The sequence below is a fragment of the Neoarius graeffei genome, chromosome 13 (assembly GCF_027579695.1).
Source record: "Neoarius graeffei isolate fNeoGra1 chromosome 13, fNeoGra1.pri, whole genome shotgun sequence".
Classification (NCBI taxonomy): Eukaryota; Metazoa; Chordata; class Actinopteri; order Siluriformes; family Ariidae; genus Neoarius; species Neoarius graeffei.
The window spans coordinates 19,956,144-19,973,355 of NC_083581.1; the positions used below are offsets into that span (position 1 = coordinate 19,956,144).

Below are 17,212 nucleotides of genomic sequence, written 5' to 3' on the forward strand. Positions count from 1 at the left end.
AGAGATGACTTAACTTTTAATAGCAAAAAATAAACTAAAAATAATTTCTTGTTTATTGTCCATGCACTACACTTTGAACAGGGTGCGGAAGAGTTTTTGCCCATTATATGGAGATATGTATTGAATTTGTGTGGTCATTTTACTTTGTGACACTTTATGTTAATAATGATAACAATAATAACAATAATGAAAAAGATAAAAATGACTTCTTGTTTATTGTCCATGCACCGTACATTGTTTAATAGTAATAGAATAGAGTGATTAGATTAAAGTGTTATTTAGATGTTATTAGAGGGTTTTTTTCCTGGGGGGGGGGGGGCGCCAAAACTCAATCTCGCCTAGGGCAGCCAAAGACCTACGTAGAGCATATATTACTGATATATGAATCTGGATTTTAGCTGTTCATCACAGAAAGGATTTACCCTTTTGGTGCAATATGGTGCATAGTGCAAAGATGAAATAGTGAATATAAATAAGTATAAATATAAGTAACAGTGAGCACAGAATGACAGTATGAGTGTGCAAATATAATGCAAGTGATATTACTGATGTATGAATCTGGATTTTAGATGTTCATCACAGAGACGGCCTGAGGGAAGAAACTATTCTTGTGTCTGGTTGTTTCTGTGTTGGTGGGAGCACTTCAAGTCCTGAGAGATTGTGGAACCCAGAAACCTGAAGCTTTCAACAGCAGTCACAGTGTTGTTGGAGATGGTGATGGGCAGTAGGGGGGGCTCCTCCTAAAGTCAACTGTCATCTCCACAGTTTTGGCGTGTTCAGCTCCAGATTGTTGGACTGCACCAACAGATCCAGATTGTTGGACTGCACCAACAGACCAGCCGTTCAACCTCCCGTCTATATGCAGACTTCTTGACATTTAGTGCACTACATAGGGCGAAGGAGCCATTATTTCATACCCTACGTAGTTCACTTATACAGGCTATAAAGGTTTATTTGATATTCAGCCCAGCGTTTTTAGGCATGCGCGAACATGTGCACATGCGCGATGAATTGATCAGTGGTTCTGCTCACTGATCTCTACGTAAAAATCTGAATAGCTCTTTGTCCAATACGCGCTGTTTAGAGGAGTGACGCGTCCAAGCGGCCATTTTACCACACCCATCGTGTGTGCTTAGTTTACATTTTAAACCGTCCAATCCGATCAAATTTGCCCCACGAAAAGTATTTCCTGACTTTATTTTTTCCTTTCATTACCTCCTCTTATTTTCTCAACTTTACCCACGGCACGGTTAGTGCTATCGCCTCACAGCAAGAAGGTCCGGGGTCGAGCCCCGTGGCCGACGAGGGCCTTTCTGTGTGGAGTTTGCATGTTCTCCCCGTGTCCGCGTGGGTTTCCTCCGGGTGCTCCAGTTTCCCCCACAGTCCAAAGACATGCAGGTTAGGTTAACTGGTGACTCTAAATTGACCGTAGGTGTGAATGGTTGTCTGTGTCTATGTGTCAGCCCTGTGATGACCTGGTGACTTGTCCAGGGTGTACCCCGCCTTTCGCCCGTAGTCAGCTGGGATAGGCTCCAGCTTGCCTGTGACCCTGTAGAACAGGATAAAGCGGCTAGAGATAATGAGATGAGATGAGATGAGAACTTTATCGCGCTCCCCTTCAGTTATTGTGTTTTCCTTTTCCAGTTCAGTCTCTGATAGGTTTTTGTTTTTTTGTTTTGTATGTTTGTTTTTATCAGCTCTTTTACTATATAATTATTTTTATGGAGATTATTTCAGTTTTTCTCCTGTACAGTGTATCTTTCTCTTTTGTATATTTCTTCTTCTTTTCTGTTGAGGACAGTTGTTGAAACAGGATTATTTTCTCATTATTTTTCCATTTTCACTTCATTCTCACAGTCATGTTTTAACAGTATTTATTGGTCACATAATTCACACCACACAATGAATCGATCCTAATAGAGTTAATATTATTCCTTAGTGCTCACACTCATATCTCACATCTCATTTTCTTTAATATACATTGGCTTTTTTATACTAGTGAATTGTTATTTTTGCTTAGTTCAAGCATGCTCAGATACCACAAACTAGTTTCCCCCATTCTTCACGGTCATCCATTGAATTGTTATATTGATCTTATTTTTGTTTGATATAGCTATAACTAGGGTGGCATGGTGATGTAGTGGTTAGCACTGTCACCTCACAGCAAGAAGGTCTTGGGTTCGAGCCCAGTGGTTGACGGGGGCCTTTCTGTGTGGAGTTTGCATGCTCTCCCTGTGTCCATGTGGTGCTCCGGTTTCCCCCACAGTCCAAAGGCATGCAGGTTAGGCTAACTGGTGGCTCTAAATTGACCGTAGGTGTGAATGTGAATGGTTGTTTGTCTCTATGTGTCAGCCCTGCAATAACCTGGTGACTTGTCCAGGTTAACCCTGCCTCTCGCCCATAGTCAATTGGGATAGGCTCCAGCTTTCCTGCAACCCTGTAGAACAGGATAAGTGGCTACAGATAATGGATGGAAGGATGTTATTTTTGTTTAGTTCAAGTGTGCTCGGACACCACGAACTAGTTTCCCTCATTCTTCACAGTCATCCATTGAATTGTTATATTGATATTATTTTTGTTTGATATAGCTATAAGAAGAAGAAGAAACCTTTATTTGTCACATGCACACTTCAAGCACAGTGAAAATCATCCTCTGCATTTAACCCATCTGAAGCAGTGAACACACGCGCACACACACCCAGAGCAGTGGGCAGCCACACTAGAGCGACCGGGGAGCAGTCAGGGGTTAGGTACCTTGCTCAAGGGCACTTCAGCCCAAGGCTGCCCCACGTTAACCTAACTAGGGTGGCACGGTGATGTAGTGGTTAGTACTGTCGCCTCACAGCAAGAAGGTCCTGGGTTCAAGCCCAGTGGTTGATGGAGGCCTTTCTGTGTGGAGTTTGCATGTTCTCCCCATGTCTGCATGGGTTTCCTCTAGGTGTTCCGGTTTCCCCCAAAGACATGCGGGTTAGGTTAATTGGTGACTCTAAATTGATTGTAGGTGTGAGAGTGAATGGTTGTTTGTCTCTGTCAGCCCTGCGATGATTTGGTGACTTGCCCATAGTCAGTTATTTAGGTTTTCTTGAAATTTATGTAAAAATTTTTAATGTTTTGGAAATATTAATTTGTATGGAAATAGTTATTAATAAATGTAGTATTACAATAATTTACTTTTATAATTATGCAGTAATTTGTAATTGATTAAGGACTTGTTTAATTTTATTATTATTAGATGATTGATTGATTATACATAATTTGTAACTATAGCTACAGATTAGTATCAATCTGTTTCCAAATAGTTAATTTGTAATATTGACATGTAACTCTCTGTTTCATTCATTATTTGCATGATTAGTTTCATTTCATTTTTCATTCTGTGCAATAGACTGGGTTTTTAGGGTGGCACGGTGGTGTAGTGGTTAGCGCTGTCGCCTCACAGCAAGAAGGTCCTGGGTTCGAGCCCCGGGGCCGGCGAGGGCCTTTCTGTGTGGAGTTTGCATGTTCTCCCCGTGTCCGCGTGGGTTTCCTCCGGGTGCTCCGGTTTCCCCCACAGTCCAAAGACATGCAGGTTAGGTTAACTGGTGACTCTAAATTGACCGTAGGTGTGAATGTGAGTGTGAATGGTTGTCTGTGTCTATGTGTCAGCCCTGTGATGACCTGGCGACTTGTCCAGGGTGTACCCCGCCTTTCGCCCGTAGTCAGCTGGGATAGGCTCCAGCTTGCCTGCGACCCTGTAGAACAGGATAAAGCGGCTAGAGATAATGAGATGAGATGAGACTGGGTTTTTTTTGTTGTTGTTTTGTTTTTTAATTGCTGATCTGGAACAGCATATGAGGGTTCACATGCCTCTGGGCAACAGGAAATGATTTTACCTTTGTGGACCTTGACCCATATGCTGTCTCCATCTCTGTGGGAACCAAAATTGTTGTGTCATGTTGTCATGTACACTTTCTTTTCTTCTCTGTTATACGTGTATTTTCTATGTATTTTCTATTTGGTCGGATAGATAGATAGATAGATAGATAGATAGATAGATAGATAGATAGATAGATAGATAGATAGATAGATTGATTGATTGATTGATTGATTGATTTAGTTCATTGATCCCAAGCTGGGAAATTATGTTACAGCAGCAAGTTATCAGATATGCGAAAAGAAAAAGACACACTGTAAAACATATAATAGAATTTAAAAAATCTACGTATGTGTTTTGAAAATGTGAATGTGCATTCATAGTGCTAAAAATAAGAATTTTGATAAATGAAGATAAAAACTGTGAAAAATATTGAATGGAAGATAAATAAATAAAAACAAACTCTAATGGTGCAAAGTGACTAATGGCAGTAAACAAATAACCTCTGACAGTGCAAAAGTTACAGGAGGACCAGGGTTATTCACACGACTATACAGCAGAGAGATCAGAGTTGTCTCTGTCAGACAGAGGTGAGTTATTTTACAGTATGATGGCTTGGGGCAGGAAAGATTTCCTGTATCGGTCCCTATGACAGCGAAGCTGTAACAGTCTGTTGGAGAAGGTGCTGCAGTGTCTGTCCAGTGTGTGTGTGGTTTTTTTTTTCTCATCTCATCTCATTCTCATTATCTCTAGCTGCTTTATCCTGTTCTACAGGGTCGCAGGCAAGCTGGAGCCTATCCCAGCTGACTACGGGCAAGAAGTGGGGTACACCCTGGACAAGTTGCCAGATGATTGCAGGGCTAACACAGAGACAAACAACCATTCACACTCCCATTCACACCTACAGTCAATTTAGAGCCACCAATTAGCCCAACTTGCATGTCTTTGGACTGTGGGGGAAACCGGCACACCCAGAGGAAACCCACACAGACACGGGGAGAACATACAAACTCCACGCAGAAAGGCCCCCGTTGGGTCACTGGGCTCAAACCCAGAACCTTCTTGTTGTGAGGCAACAGTGCTAACCATTACACCACCATGCTGCCTTCTATCTAAATAATAATAATAATAATAATAATAATCTGCATTAATCTTCCTGAATGTATCCATGATGATAAAATGTATTGAATACTGTACATTATGATTAAAACACAAACACCCCCACAAAAATCAACCATACACACGCACATATGTATATAAATAACATGTCCAGTTTGTGCTTTTTCTCAACAATTAGATGAATAACATATCCAGTTTTGTGTAGCTTCCTAGGCAGAGATACCGTCGTACTGATCCGATGTGCATGGTAATATGGCAGCCAGATGACTTCACCCTGACTGGCCAATGAGCTATCCAGATTTTTTACATAGAGATCAGTGGTTTCCTCCCACAGTCCAAAGACAGGTGGATTAGGTTACCCCATAGGTGTGAATGCTCACATTCACACCTATGATGTGTGATGGTTGTTTGTCTCTCTGTTAGTCCTGCGTTTAGATTGGTGACCTGCCCAGGGTGAACTCCACCTCTCACCTGAAGTCAGCTGGAATTGGCTGTGGTCATACAAAGGAAATGAGGCTAAGGTCCAAATTAACTCAAATTTGGTATCTATGTGCTAATATGTACATGGATTTTTGATAAATGACTGAATTGCTTGAACAGCCAATGAGTATTCAGCAGGCATTTTACAGGGTTACCATTTAGCTATCACCAAGAAGCTTGAATAGTAGGTTTGGAGCCTACAGTTTGCCAGTTGCTATTATTATTATTATTATTATTATCCTTCTAACAAGACCAGCAGTTCCCACATAGTGGCCTTTCAGTGTGTTGGGTTTTTTTCCCCATAGGAATGAATGGAAACCACTTTTGAAAGGTTTTGCAGACCAAGCTGTGGTGGGTTTCCCAAAAGCCTCTTTACACTAAGAGATTAGATAGATAGATTAGATTAGATAAAACTTTATTGATCCCTTTGGGAGGGTTCCCTCAGGGAAATTAAGATTCCAGCAGCATCATTACAGATAAACGGAGAAAAGAAATAGAGGAAAACTTCTAGATAAATTAAAATAAATTAAATATTTACATATACAAATATAAAAAGAATAAGATATGGGGAAGAGGGGAGGGAGGAGGAAAAAAGGGGGGAAGGGGAGGGGGGGCGGCAGGAGAGACATTGCACTTTATATTGAACATTATATTGCACATTGTCCAGTATTGCTTATTGTTAGGCTAGGCTACTGCTCCTTCCCGTCCTCTGTCCCCCTGTTACCCCTCCTCCCCCCCAGAGAGGAGTTGTACAGTCTGATGGCATGAGGGACAAAGGAGTTTTTGAGTCTGTTCGTCCTGCACTTGGGAAGGAGCATTCTGTCACTGAACAGGCTCCTCTGGTTGCTGATGACGATGTGCAGAGGCTGACTGGTATCGTCCATGATGTTTGATAGTTTATCCATAGACCTCTTCTCTACCACCATCACCAGAGAGTCCAGCTTCATGCCGACCACAGAGCTGGCCCGCCTGATCAGTTTGTCCAGCCTGGATGTGTCCTTCTTGGACGTGCTGCTCCCCCAACACACCACGGTGTAAAACAGGACACTGGTGACCACAGACTGATAGAACATCCGCAGGAGTTTCCTGCAGATGTTAAAGGACCGCAGCCTCCTAAGGAAGTATAGCCTGCTCTGTCCCTTCCTGTATAAGTGTTTGGTGTTGCAAGTCCAGTCCAGCTTGCTGTCCAGCCACAGCCTGAGGTACTTGTAGGAATCCACAGCCTCCACCTCGACTCCCTTGATCAGAACTGGTCATGACCTTGGTCTGGACCTCCCAAAGTCAATGACCAGCTCCTTGGTCTTCGAGGTGTTGAGCTGCAGATGGTTCCTGTTGCACCACACAGCAAAGTCCCTCACCAGGCTCCTATACTCCTCCTCTCTGTCATCACTGATACACCCAACGATGGCTGTGTCATCGGCAAACTTCTGAATGTGACACAGCTCCGAGTTGTAGCAGAAGTCTGCAGTGTACAGGGTGAAGAGAAGAGGAGCCAGCACCATGCCCTGGGGTGCTCTGGTGCTGCTAATTACAGTATCAGACGTGATGTCCTTCAGCCTGACGTACTGCGGCCTGTCAGTGAGGTAGCTGGAGAGCCAGGTGACCAGGCAGGGGTCTACTCGCATCCTGTTCAGTTTGTCCTGAAGCAGTAGGGTCTGGATCATGTTGAAGGCACTTGAGAAGTCCAAGAAGAGGACCCTCACTGTGCCATTTCCCTAATCCAGATGTGAGTGGGCTCGGTGTAGCAGGTAGAGGATGGCGTCTTCCACACCAACACCTGCCCGGTACGCAAACTGCAGACAGTCCTGGGCATGTTGTACCTGGGGTCTGAGGAGGCTGAAGAAGAACCGCTCCAACATCTTCATCAGATGTGAAGTGAGTGCCACCGGTCGGAAGTCGTTCAGCTCGCTGGGCCGATTCTTTTTAGGAACTGGAACGATACATGATGTCTTCCAGAGGGTTGGCACTCTCCCCAGCTGCAGGCTGAGGTTGAAGATGCATTGGAGTGGTTCACACAGTTCAGCAGCGCAGGTCTTCAGTAGTTGTGGACACACCTTGTCCGGGCCTGCTGCTTTCCTGGGGTGAAGCTTCCTCAGTTGACCTCTGACCTGGTCTGCAGTAATGCACAGAGGAGTCTGTGTTGAGGTGGGGGAGGAGGGGCTGCTGTGATGACTGGGGGGGGAGGTGTGTTGAAGGAAGAAGGAGAGATGGCTGCAGTGAGGGAGAGGGTGGGGGAGATGAAGGCTGGTTGAACCGATTGAAGAAGTCATTCAACTCGTTTGCCCTCTTGAACCCCAAAGAGAATCTATAGGGTATTGTCAAGAGGAAGATGAGAAATAGATGAGCTGAAGGCCACCATCAAAGCAACCTGGGCTAAAATAATACCTAAGCAGTGCCACAGGCTGATGGTCCCCATGCCACGCTGCACTGATGCAGTAATTAGTGGTAAAGGAACCCCAACTAAGTACTGAGTGTAGAAACTTTTCAGAAATTGGACATTTCTGTATTGTAAATCATTTCTGATTGATCTTAGGAAATATTCTAAATAGACTAAATATTCTGAATAATGTTTTGAGATACTGGATTTCTGATTTCCATGAGCTATAATGCATAACCCATAATCCTCAAAATCATAAATTTATTTATCATTATTTATTTTTATACTAAAATCACCGTATTTCTGCAACCGTAAGATTTTTTTCAAAATTCCAAAACCTATGATCTTCCTGTCACATCTGCATGCTGTGGTGTGTGCATCAGTCAGAGTCTTGGCTGTACTCCGGACCGCTCACGTGCTGAGCAGACTCTCGCATGTGCACCGTTATCTATGCACACCTGCACAAGATGAAGGCGCAATCAGTGCACCTGTATAAAGACTCTGAAAACACACACTCACTGCAAAGTCTTGTGCTACATTACATACACATTACCGAGCCTTATCTCCTGTTTCCCTGATTCCTTTTTTTTTGTGCTTCTGTCTTTGCCTGTACTAATCTGTTTGTGCCTTGCCTAACCTTTTGCTTGTTTATTGTTTTTGATCTTGTGATTCGGCTGAACCATCTACTATCCAGTCACCCGTCACTCAAGGAGGAGTCCGTGCCCACTTCAACCACTGATGCTCCCACACCCATGGAGGTCTCACAAACTTGTCTGAAATGCTCCAAACGAGATTTAAGGAGGAGAGAGGGACCGTGTTTTTACTGTGGGAGTGCCAACCATCAGATTATTCAGTGTCCATTTCACCCACCATGCACCAGCTCTGCGGAGACCATGGCTGACCCAGTGAGTCCAGTGCAATCATTTAGAGCTCAGTCTTTCAAGGTTCCTGTATTGCTGAATTTGCCTTCCTCGACCCATGTGTTTTCTGCATTTGTTGACTCAGGGATGGAGGGGAACTTCATCAACAGCTCAGTCACCCAGAAGTTCAATTTGCCCATAAACCCTTTGCAGAGCCCACTCAGCTTCAGGACAATCGACGGAGGCCTGATAGGGGATGGCCTCATCACCACCCGGACCACTCCCATGCACATTCAGGTGAGAGCCCTCCATTCAGAACTAATCTCACTCCTAGTTACCACTACCATACATCATGACATAATTTTGGGTTATCCTTGGCTGCAGCTTCACGACCCGCTCATCTCCTGGCAGAATAAGGAGATTATCCAATGGTCCATGACCTGTTTTCAGAACTGTCTTCAGTGTCCTCAGCTAAGTCTCTCCTCCACCTCTGTAGAGAGTCCCCAGCCTGACTCCCTAGAAGGGGTCCCAGAGTGTTACCTGGACCTAAGAGAGGTTTTCAGTAAGGGTAAGGCATGCGGCGTACCACCACACTGCCCCTACGACTGTGCCATTGACCTCCTACTGGGCACTTCTCCACCACACAGTCGCATCTACCCTCTGTCCCAGACGGAATAAGCGGCAATGGAAGAGTACATACAAGAGACCCTCAAGCAGGGGTACATACACCCGTCTACATCACCTGCATTGGTGGGATTCTTCTTCATGAAGAAGAGGGGGGTGGCCTCCGCCCATATATAGAAGTACCCATTTTCAAAGTTCCTTTGGTACCCTTGGCTTTCGAACAGCTCTGTAGCGCCAAGGTGTTTTCTAGGCTAGAACTTACGCAGTGCCTACAACCTGGTCCATATCTGAGAAGGAGATGAGTGGAAGACGACCTTCAGCACCAACGCCGGCCATTTTGATGCCATATGGCCTCTCTTCAGTGCCAAGTGTGTTCCAGTGTCTCATCAGTGATGTACTTTGGGACATGTTAGGGAGATATGTGGTGGCGTACATTGATGATACCCTGATCTACTCCCCAGATGAAGAAAGCCATCCCCAACATGTCTGATCAGTGCTCAACCACCTTTATATCAAAGCCGAGAAGTAAGAGTTCCACATGCATCAGATCTCCTTTCTGGGAGACATCATCGGTGCAGAGGGGGTCAGTATGGACCCCTCCAAGGTCTCTGTGGTGACTTCCTGGCTGGTGCCCACTTCAGTCAAGGAGCTCCAACACTTCCTAGGTTTCACAAATTTCTATCGAAGTTTATGAAATTTCTAATGTTTCATTAGAAATTTCATTACTCACGCGGTGCCCTTGACCTCCCTGTTAAAGAAGGGACCAAAGCACCTCCGCTGGACCCCTGCAGCTGAGGAGTCCTTCAACAAGCTCAAAACCACCTTCACCACAGCCCTGATCCTTCAACACCCTGACCCTACCCGATCTTTCATGGTCGAGGTGGATACCTCCCAAGATGGGTGTAGGAGGGTTCCTCTCACAGTGCTTCAGCGAGAAGCCCAAGCTCCATCCAGTCACTTTCTTCTCAAAGAATCTCACCTCAGCAGAGAGGAACTATGACCTTGGGAACAGAGAACTACTCGCTATCAAGCTTGCTCTGGAGGAATGGAGGCACTAGCTGGAGGGAGCCACTTACCCCTTCATCATACTTATGGATCATAAGAACTTGGAATATCTCAAGAAGGCCAAGAGACTTAACCTATGCCCAGCCTGATGGGCTCTGTTTTTCACTTGCTTCCACTTCACGGTATCCTATCATCCAGGCACTAAGAACACTAAGGTGGATGCCCTGTCATGTGTCTTCAGCCCATCTCCTCATGACCATGAACCTCACCCCATCCTCACACCTGAATGCTTCATCCAAGCGATTTCATGGGACCTAGACAAGGAGATAAGGGAGTTGTAACCGGCCACCTGTACGTCCCCAACTATCTCCAAGGTAAACTTATCACTTGGGCATATGCATCTCCTGCCACTGGTCACCCAAGCAGTCATTGTACTTACCAATTGCTACGGAAAAAATACTGGTGGGAGAATATGTAGAGCTCTTTTCCAAAATGCTATAAATCCATTTTGATTGTTTTCAGAAAAATGACATTTATTTACCCAGACCCATACATTTTGCAAATATTTAATTTATCCTGTAGATAGTTAGTTAGATAGATAGATAGATAGATAGATAGATAGATAGATAGATAGATAGATAGATAGATAGATAGATAGATATAGTTGGTTCAGTCTGAACATTTTCAACAATAATTGACAAATCTAACAATGTTATTGATTATAAATCCAAAGTTTATTATATATTTTTTCAAAACGCTATAAATCCACTCATTCTTTTTTCAAAATGCTATAAATCCATTCATTTTTTTCTGTCTTTCTGTTTTTAAAACAAGAGAACATGCTGTAGATATATAATATCAGGAACTTTCATCATGCAATTTATAATAAAATCAAATAAATTATATACACTTAAATAACATTCATTCATTTATGTTTAATCTTACGTTTTAAGACTGTCCACCACAGAAAACAACTAACTAAATAACAAATGGCCAGTTAGTTCAATTCTTCAGAACCATTAAAAGTATTCACAACCACCATTTGCAAAAGTTATTTGTGCTCAAGAAGCTACACAAGCAAACAAAACTTCTCGCTTCAGGGCGCCGCCATGTGGGATAGTGTAGAATGCTGACCGAACTCTGATTGGTCTAGAGGAAATGTCGCACTCAGCCAAAAAACAGGTGTAGCGCCTATCGCGTTTTGGAGAGAAACTACAATTTGCAGCACATATAAACAAGGAAATATAGCGATTTGGCAAGAAACATTAATGGATCAGTGAATAGGCTCAGTACACAGCAGAATAGCACGACAAACTTGGTTTTTTTTTATTTGGTGTTTTGGAAAAGAGCTCTTCATATGTTGATTGAGATCATCCATTTTATCTCCTTGTGCATGGAGTGCGCACAAGCCAAGGTACCTCGAACATCTCCTGCTGGTAAACTATGCCCTCTCCCTGTACCTCAGAGACCCTGGTCTCACCTGGCTGTCGACTTTATCACCAGCTTACTACCATCCCAGGGCAACACTACTATCCTGGTCATCATGAACAAGTTCTCTAAGGCACTGAGACTCATCCCATTACCTGGCATCCCCATAGCTTTCCAGACCACTGAACTATTATTCCAGTATCTATTCAGATACTTTGGCATACCAGAGGATGTAGTCAGCAACCGTGGCCCTCAGTTCATCTCTCATCTATGGGCAAGTTTCATGGAGTGGTTGGGTATCTCGGTGAGCCTCATGGGATATCACCCCTAGTCTAATGGCCAGGTAGAGAGGGCTAACCAGGAGATAGGATGTTTCCTCAGAATCTTCTGCATGCGGAACCAGGGGAACTGGGCCCGTTTCATCCTGTGGGCTGAGTATACACAGAACTCTCTGAAGCACTCTGCTACACAACTAACACCCTTTCAGTGCATGCTTGGCTACCAACCCCCCCCCCCCCCCCCCCATTTCCATGGGACGACTCACTTGCATGGGTACAGGCAGTGGAGTAGTGGTTCTTGCACAGCCCATCAGTTTGGGAGGAGGTTCATCAATACATTGAGTTTGTCAATGCCAAGTATAAGGAATATGCCGACAAGCACAGGAGCGGTAACCCTGAGTTTTCTTCTGGTGATGGGGTATGGGTGTCAACTAAGGACCTCAAGGAACCCAATACTTGTAGGAAGTTACAGGCATGCTACATCAGACCTTACAAGGTGCTCCAATGCATTAGTGAAGTCTCCTACAGGCTTGAGCTCCTGCCACACAGTGGCTGACTTCCTGTTGGGTGGAGTCAAATACATCTAAGTGAACTTTGTCCTGTATCACAAGAGTATCGATCACACCAAATCTCGTGCCGATCTGAGAAACTTCATCTCAATCATACAGTAGCTTGTTCTTGGAAGTGCTATAGAGCATTGGGACCATGCCCACTTATACTCAGTGTAACTTTGTGAATTTATACACAATCAGTGTATATCAGTGTGCCAAAATTTGAGTTTTTGAGCATCACAAGTGCCTCAAAAATGAGTTTTTCCACAGAGAAATAATATAATACTAATAAATATAGCTGCTAGCGGCAATAAAGGGCCCTCACACACGAGGACATGCCAAAAACAATAAGGCATTGCATCTGGGGCCAAGCATCTATCCCTGAGTAGCAGTGGCCAGGACTGATGTGTGTACCAAATTTCATGAGTCAGAATTTTTCAGCAATGGAATCATTACTGTCCAGGTCCAAATGGTGGGGCTACACAAGAGGCTCACTTTGGGCATGGGGAGATCATCAGAACCCTGATGTCTTATAACCTGTGAGATTTTAGCTCTATCAGGCAATGCATGGTGAATTTATGACACATTTCCTGTTTGCATGGCGAAGCATACAAATTTATTGGTTCACCTTGTCAACATATTGCAACATATCACAAATCCCTTTGCAATTTAACATCAGCATCTTGACACGATGTATACCAAATATGGCGTGGATCCAACAAACCGCTGAGGAGTTCATTAAAACATAACACATGTCAAAACACACACAACCAAAAATATCTCAGTTCCTGTTGAGTATGGCTGATGCAATGTACAGGCAATTTTGTTCATCTCAGGGGACTTCACACAACTACCAAATTTGACATGGATAGGTGAAATTATATACCGGGCAGAAGTCTCCATGACCTATGGGGGTGTGATGGAGTCCCCCGGACACACCTTGGGTCAAGTCCCTATGGCTGAGTTTCAGTGCACATGACTGATGTATACAAAGTTTCATGAGTTTTCATATATGTACAAGGTGTCAAATCTGTGTTTTTGAACTAGGTGGCGCTATGGAGTTAATGAAGTCCACCTAGACTAACTTACCATATCACCTCAAATTGTATCAGAGGATAAATGTATGTGCAAAATTTCATGAGTTTTTAGCCATTGTAAGCCTCTCCAAACAGTGAGGGAAAATTTCAAAATTCCACATTCCATCCAACATGGCTGACTTCCTGTTGGGCAGAGTCAAATACAACTAAGTGAAGATTGTCCTGTATCACAAAAGTATCGATCACACCAAATCTCATGCCAGTCTGAGCAACTTCATCTCAACCATAGCTTGTTCTCGGGGGCGCTATAGAGCTCTGGGACTATGCCCAGTCCCTTGCTCAGTGGAATTTTGTGAGTTTATGCACGTTATCAGTGTGCCAAAATTCATGAGTTTTCGAGCATCACAAGTGCCTCAAAAATGAGTTTTTCCACGGAGAAAAAAAAATAATAATAAACATAGCCTTAAAGGGCCCTCGCACACAAGACCATGCCGATAACAATAGGGTATTGCACCCGGGGCCAAGCCTCTATCCCTGAGTAGCAGTGGCCAGATTGATGTGTGTACCAAATTTCATGAGTCAGAGTTTTTTGGCAGTGGAATCATTACTGGGCCCGGCCGGGCCTAGCCCACATGAGCAACATGGAACCACTCTCTTGTGGACCCACCATCTGCAGGAAGTGCCGTAAGGGTCCGGTACATTGTGGATCGGGTGGCAGCCAAAGGCGGAGGCCCTGGCGTACTGATCCCCAACTGACAAAATTGGCTTTTGGGACATGGAATGTCACCTCTCTGGTGGGGAAGGAGCCTGAGCTTGCGCATGAGGTTGAGAAGTACCGACTAGATATAGTCGGACTCCCCTCAACCTATAGCTTGGGCTCTGGAACTAATTTCCTGGAGAGGGGTTGGACTCTCTTCCATGCTGGAGTTGCCAAGGATGAGTGGTGCCAGGCAGGGGTGGGGCTATTGGTAGCCCCCCAGTTTGGCACACTAACATCGGAGTTTTCCCCAGTAAACGAGAGGGTCATTTCCCTGTGCCTTCGGGTCAGGGAACGGTCTCTGACTGTCATTTGCGCTTATGCGCCAAATGGTAGTTCAAAGTACCCGGCCTTCTTGGAGTCCTTGAATGAGGTACTAGACAGTGCACCACAAGGGGACTAGATTGTTTTACTGGGGGACTTCAACACTCACGTGGGCAATAACGGTGAGACCTGGAGGGGTGTGATTTGGGAGACACAGCCTTCCCGATCTGAACCCGAGAGGTGCTCTGTTGTTGGACTTTGTGCCATGCATGGTTTGGCCATAACAAACACCATGTTTGAGCATAAGGGTGTCCATAAGTGCACGTGGTACGAGGACACCCTAGGCGGTAGATCAATGATTGACTTTGTCGTCGTTTCATCTGATCTGTGACCGTATGTCTTGGAAACTCTGGTGAAGAGAGGAGCAGCTGTCAACTGATCACTACCTGGTGGCGAGCTGGATCAGATGGTGAGGGAGAAGGCCAGACAGACCTGTTATGCCCAAACGTGCAGTGAGAGTCTGCTGGGAATGTCTGGCAGAGGCTCCTGTCCATCAGATCTTCAAATGCTACCTCCGGCAGAGCTTCAACTACATACTGGGGGAGGATGGGGACATTGAGTCTGAGTGGACCATGTTCTGTACCTCCATTGCAGGGGCGGCCATGTGGAGCTGTGGCTGCAAGGTTGTTCGTGCCTGTTGTGGCGGTAATCCTTGAACCTGTTGGTGGACATCTGCTGTGAGGGGAACTGTCAAGCTGAAGAAGGAGTCCTACCAGTCTTGGTTTGCCTGTGGGTCTCCAGAGACAGCTGACAGATACCGGCAAGCCAAGCGGAACAAGGCTATGGCGGTTGCTGAAGCAAAAACTTGGGTGTGGGAGGAGTTCAGTGAGGCCATGGAAAGCAACTTTCGGTCAGCCTTGAAGAGATTCTGGCAAACCGTCTGGCAGCTCAGGAAGGGGAAGCAGTGCTCAGTCCTGACTGTTTACAGTGGGGATGGAGTGCTGTTGATCTCAACTGGGGACATCATCCAGCAGTGGATAGGAATACTTCAAGGATCTCCTCAATCCCACCTTCATGTCATCTGAGGAGGATGCAGAGTCTAAGAGTGCTTGGGAGGACTCGCCCATCACAGGGGCTGAGGTTGCCAAGGTGGTTAAAAAGATCCTTGGTGGCCAGGCTCCGGGGGTAGATGAGGTTCGTCCTGAGCTCCTGAAGGCACTGGATGTTGTTGGGCTGTCTTAGCTAACACACCTCTTCAACATTGTGTGGAGGTCAGGGACAGTGCCTCTGGATTGGCAGACTGGGATGGTGGTCCCCCTTTTTAAAAAGGGGGACTGGAGAGTGTGTTCCAACTATAGGGGGATCACATTTCTCAGCCTCCCTGGGAAAGCCTATGCTGGGGTGCTGGAGAGGAGGAGGCCCCAGTCGATAGTTGAACCTCGGATTCAGGAGGAACAATGCGGTTTTCATCCTGGTTGTGGAACAATGGACCAGCTCGTTAGCCTTGCAAGGGTACTGGAGGGTGCATGGGAGTTTGCCCAACCGGTCTACATGTGTTTTGTGGACCTGGAGAAGGCTTATGACCATGTCCCTTGGAGTGCCCTGTGGGGGGTGCTTTGGGAGTATGGGGTTTGGGGCCCACTGCTGCGGGCCATTCGGACCCTGTACAATCAGAACAGGAGTTTGGTTCACATTGCCAGCAGTAAGTTGGACTTGTTCCTAGTGCATGTGGGACTCCACCAGGGCTGCCCTTTGTCACTGGTTCTGTTCATAACTTTTTTGGACAGAATTTCTGGGCGCAGCCAGGGGGCAGAGGGTGTCCATTTTGGTGGCATGAGGATTGTGTGTCTGCTTTTTGCGGATGATGTGGTCCTGTTGGCTTCATCAATCTGTGACCTACAGTATGCGCTGGGATAGTTTGCAGCTGAGTGTGAAGTGGCTGGGATGAGGATCAGCACCTCCAAGTCCTGTGGCCATGGCACTCAGCTGGAAATGGGTGGAGTGATTACTTCAGTTTGGGGGGAGTTGCTACCTCAATTGGAGGAGTTTAAAGGAGATACGCAGAGCCTTTATTTTTAAATACATTTCTGAGTGGATAGTATCTCCATCCTTGACTCTTGTATGCTGCATAAATGGGAATAAAAATATATATATTTTTGAGGGTTAAAATTGACCACAAAGTTGGCATTCGAGCTGCCCCGCTGAGCCAGCCATACCAGAGTCCGTGACGTCACATCGGGAACCGGTTTTAAGGCCGAGGCCTTTTACAGCTATAAACCAAAGTCATATAAATAAAAATTTACGGTGAAAGTAAGAAATATTCCCAGCTTGCTCAGCTAAGACTGATTTGACTTCACTGATTGTGGGTTGACTCTCATTAAAACAGGATAGGTGTTGTAACTTATTCAACATACATGTACGTGCATGCATTTTCACTGATAAAACGTAAAAGGCTAATTCAATTCAATCAGATGAACTCAGACAATCACATTCTGAAGTAAATTAAATAATCTTATACTGGTAACTTAAACACAAGATACAAGTTACATGTATTAATCTAAATGCAGGTAAACAACGTG

At 45.0% G+C, this 17,212-nt stretch overlaps 1 protein-coding gene across 1 annotated transcript in view; it reads right to left on the reverse strand.

Annotated features, from left to right (window-relative positions):
- The window catches only part of LOC132896468 (serine--tRNA ligase, cytoplasmic-like), a 193,537-nt gene that overhangs the window by 78,872 nt on the left and 97,453 nt on the right, over window positions 1-17,212 (reverse strand). The gene's annotated exons all lie outside the window — the stretch shown is intronic.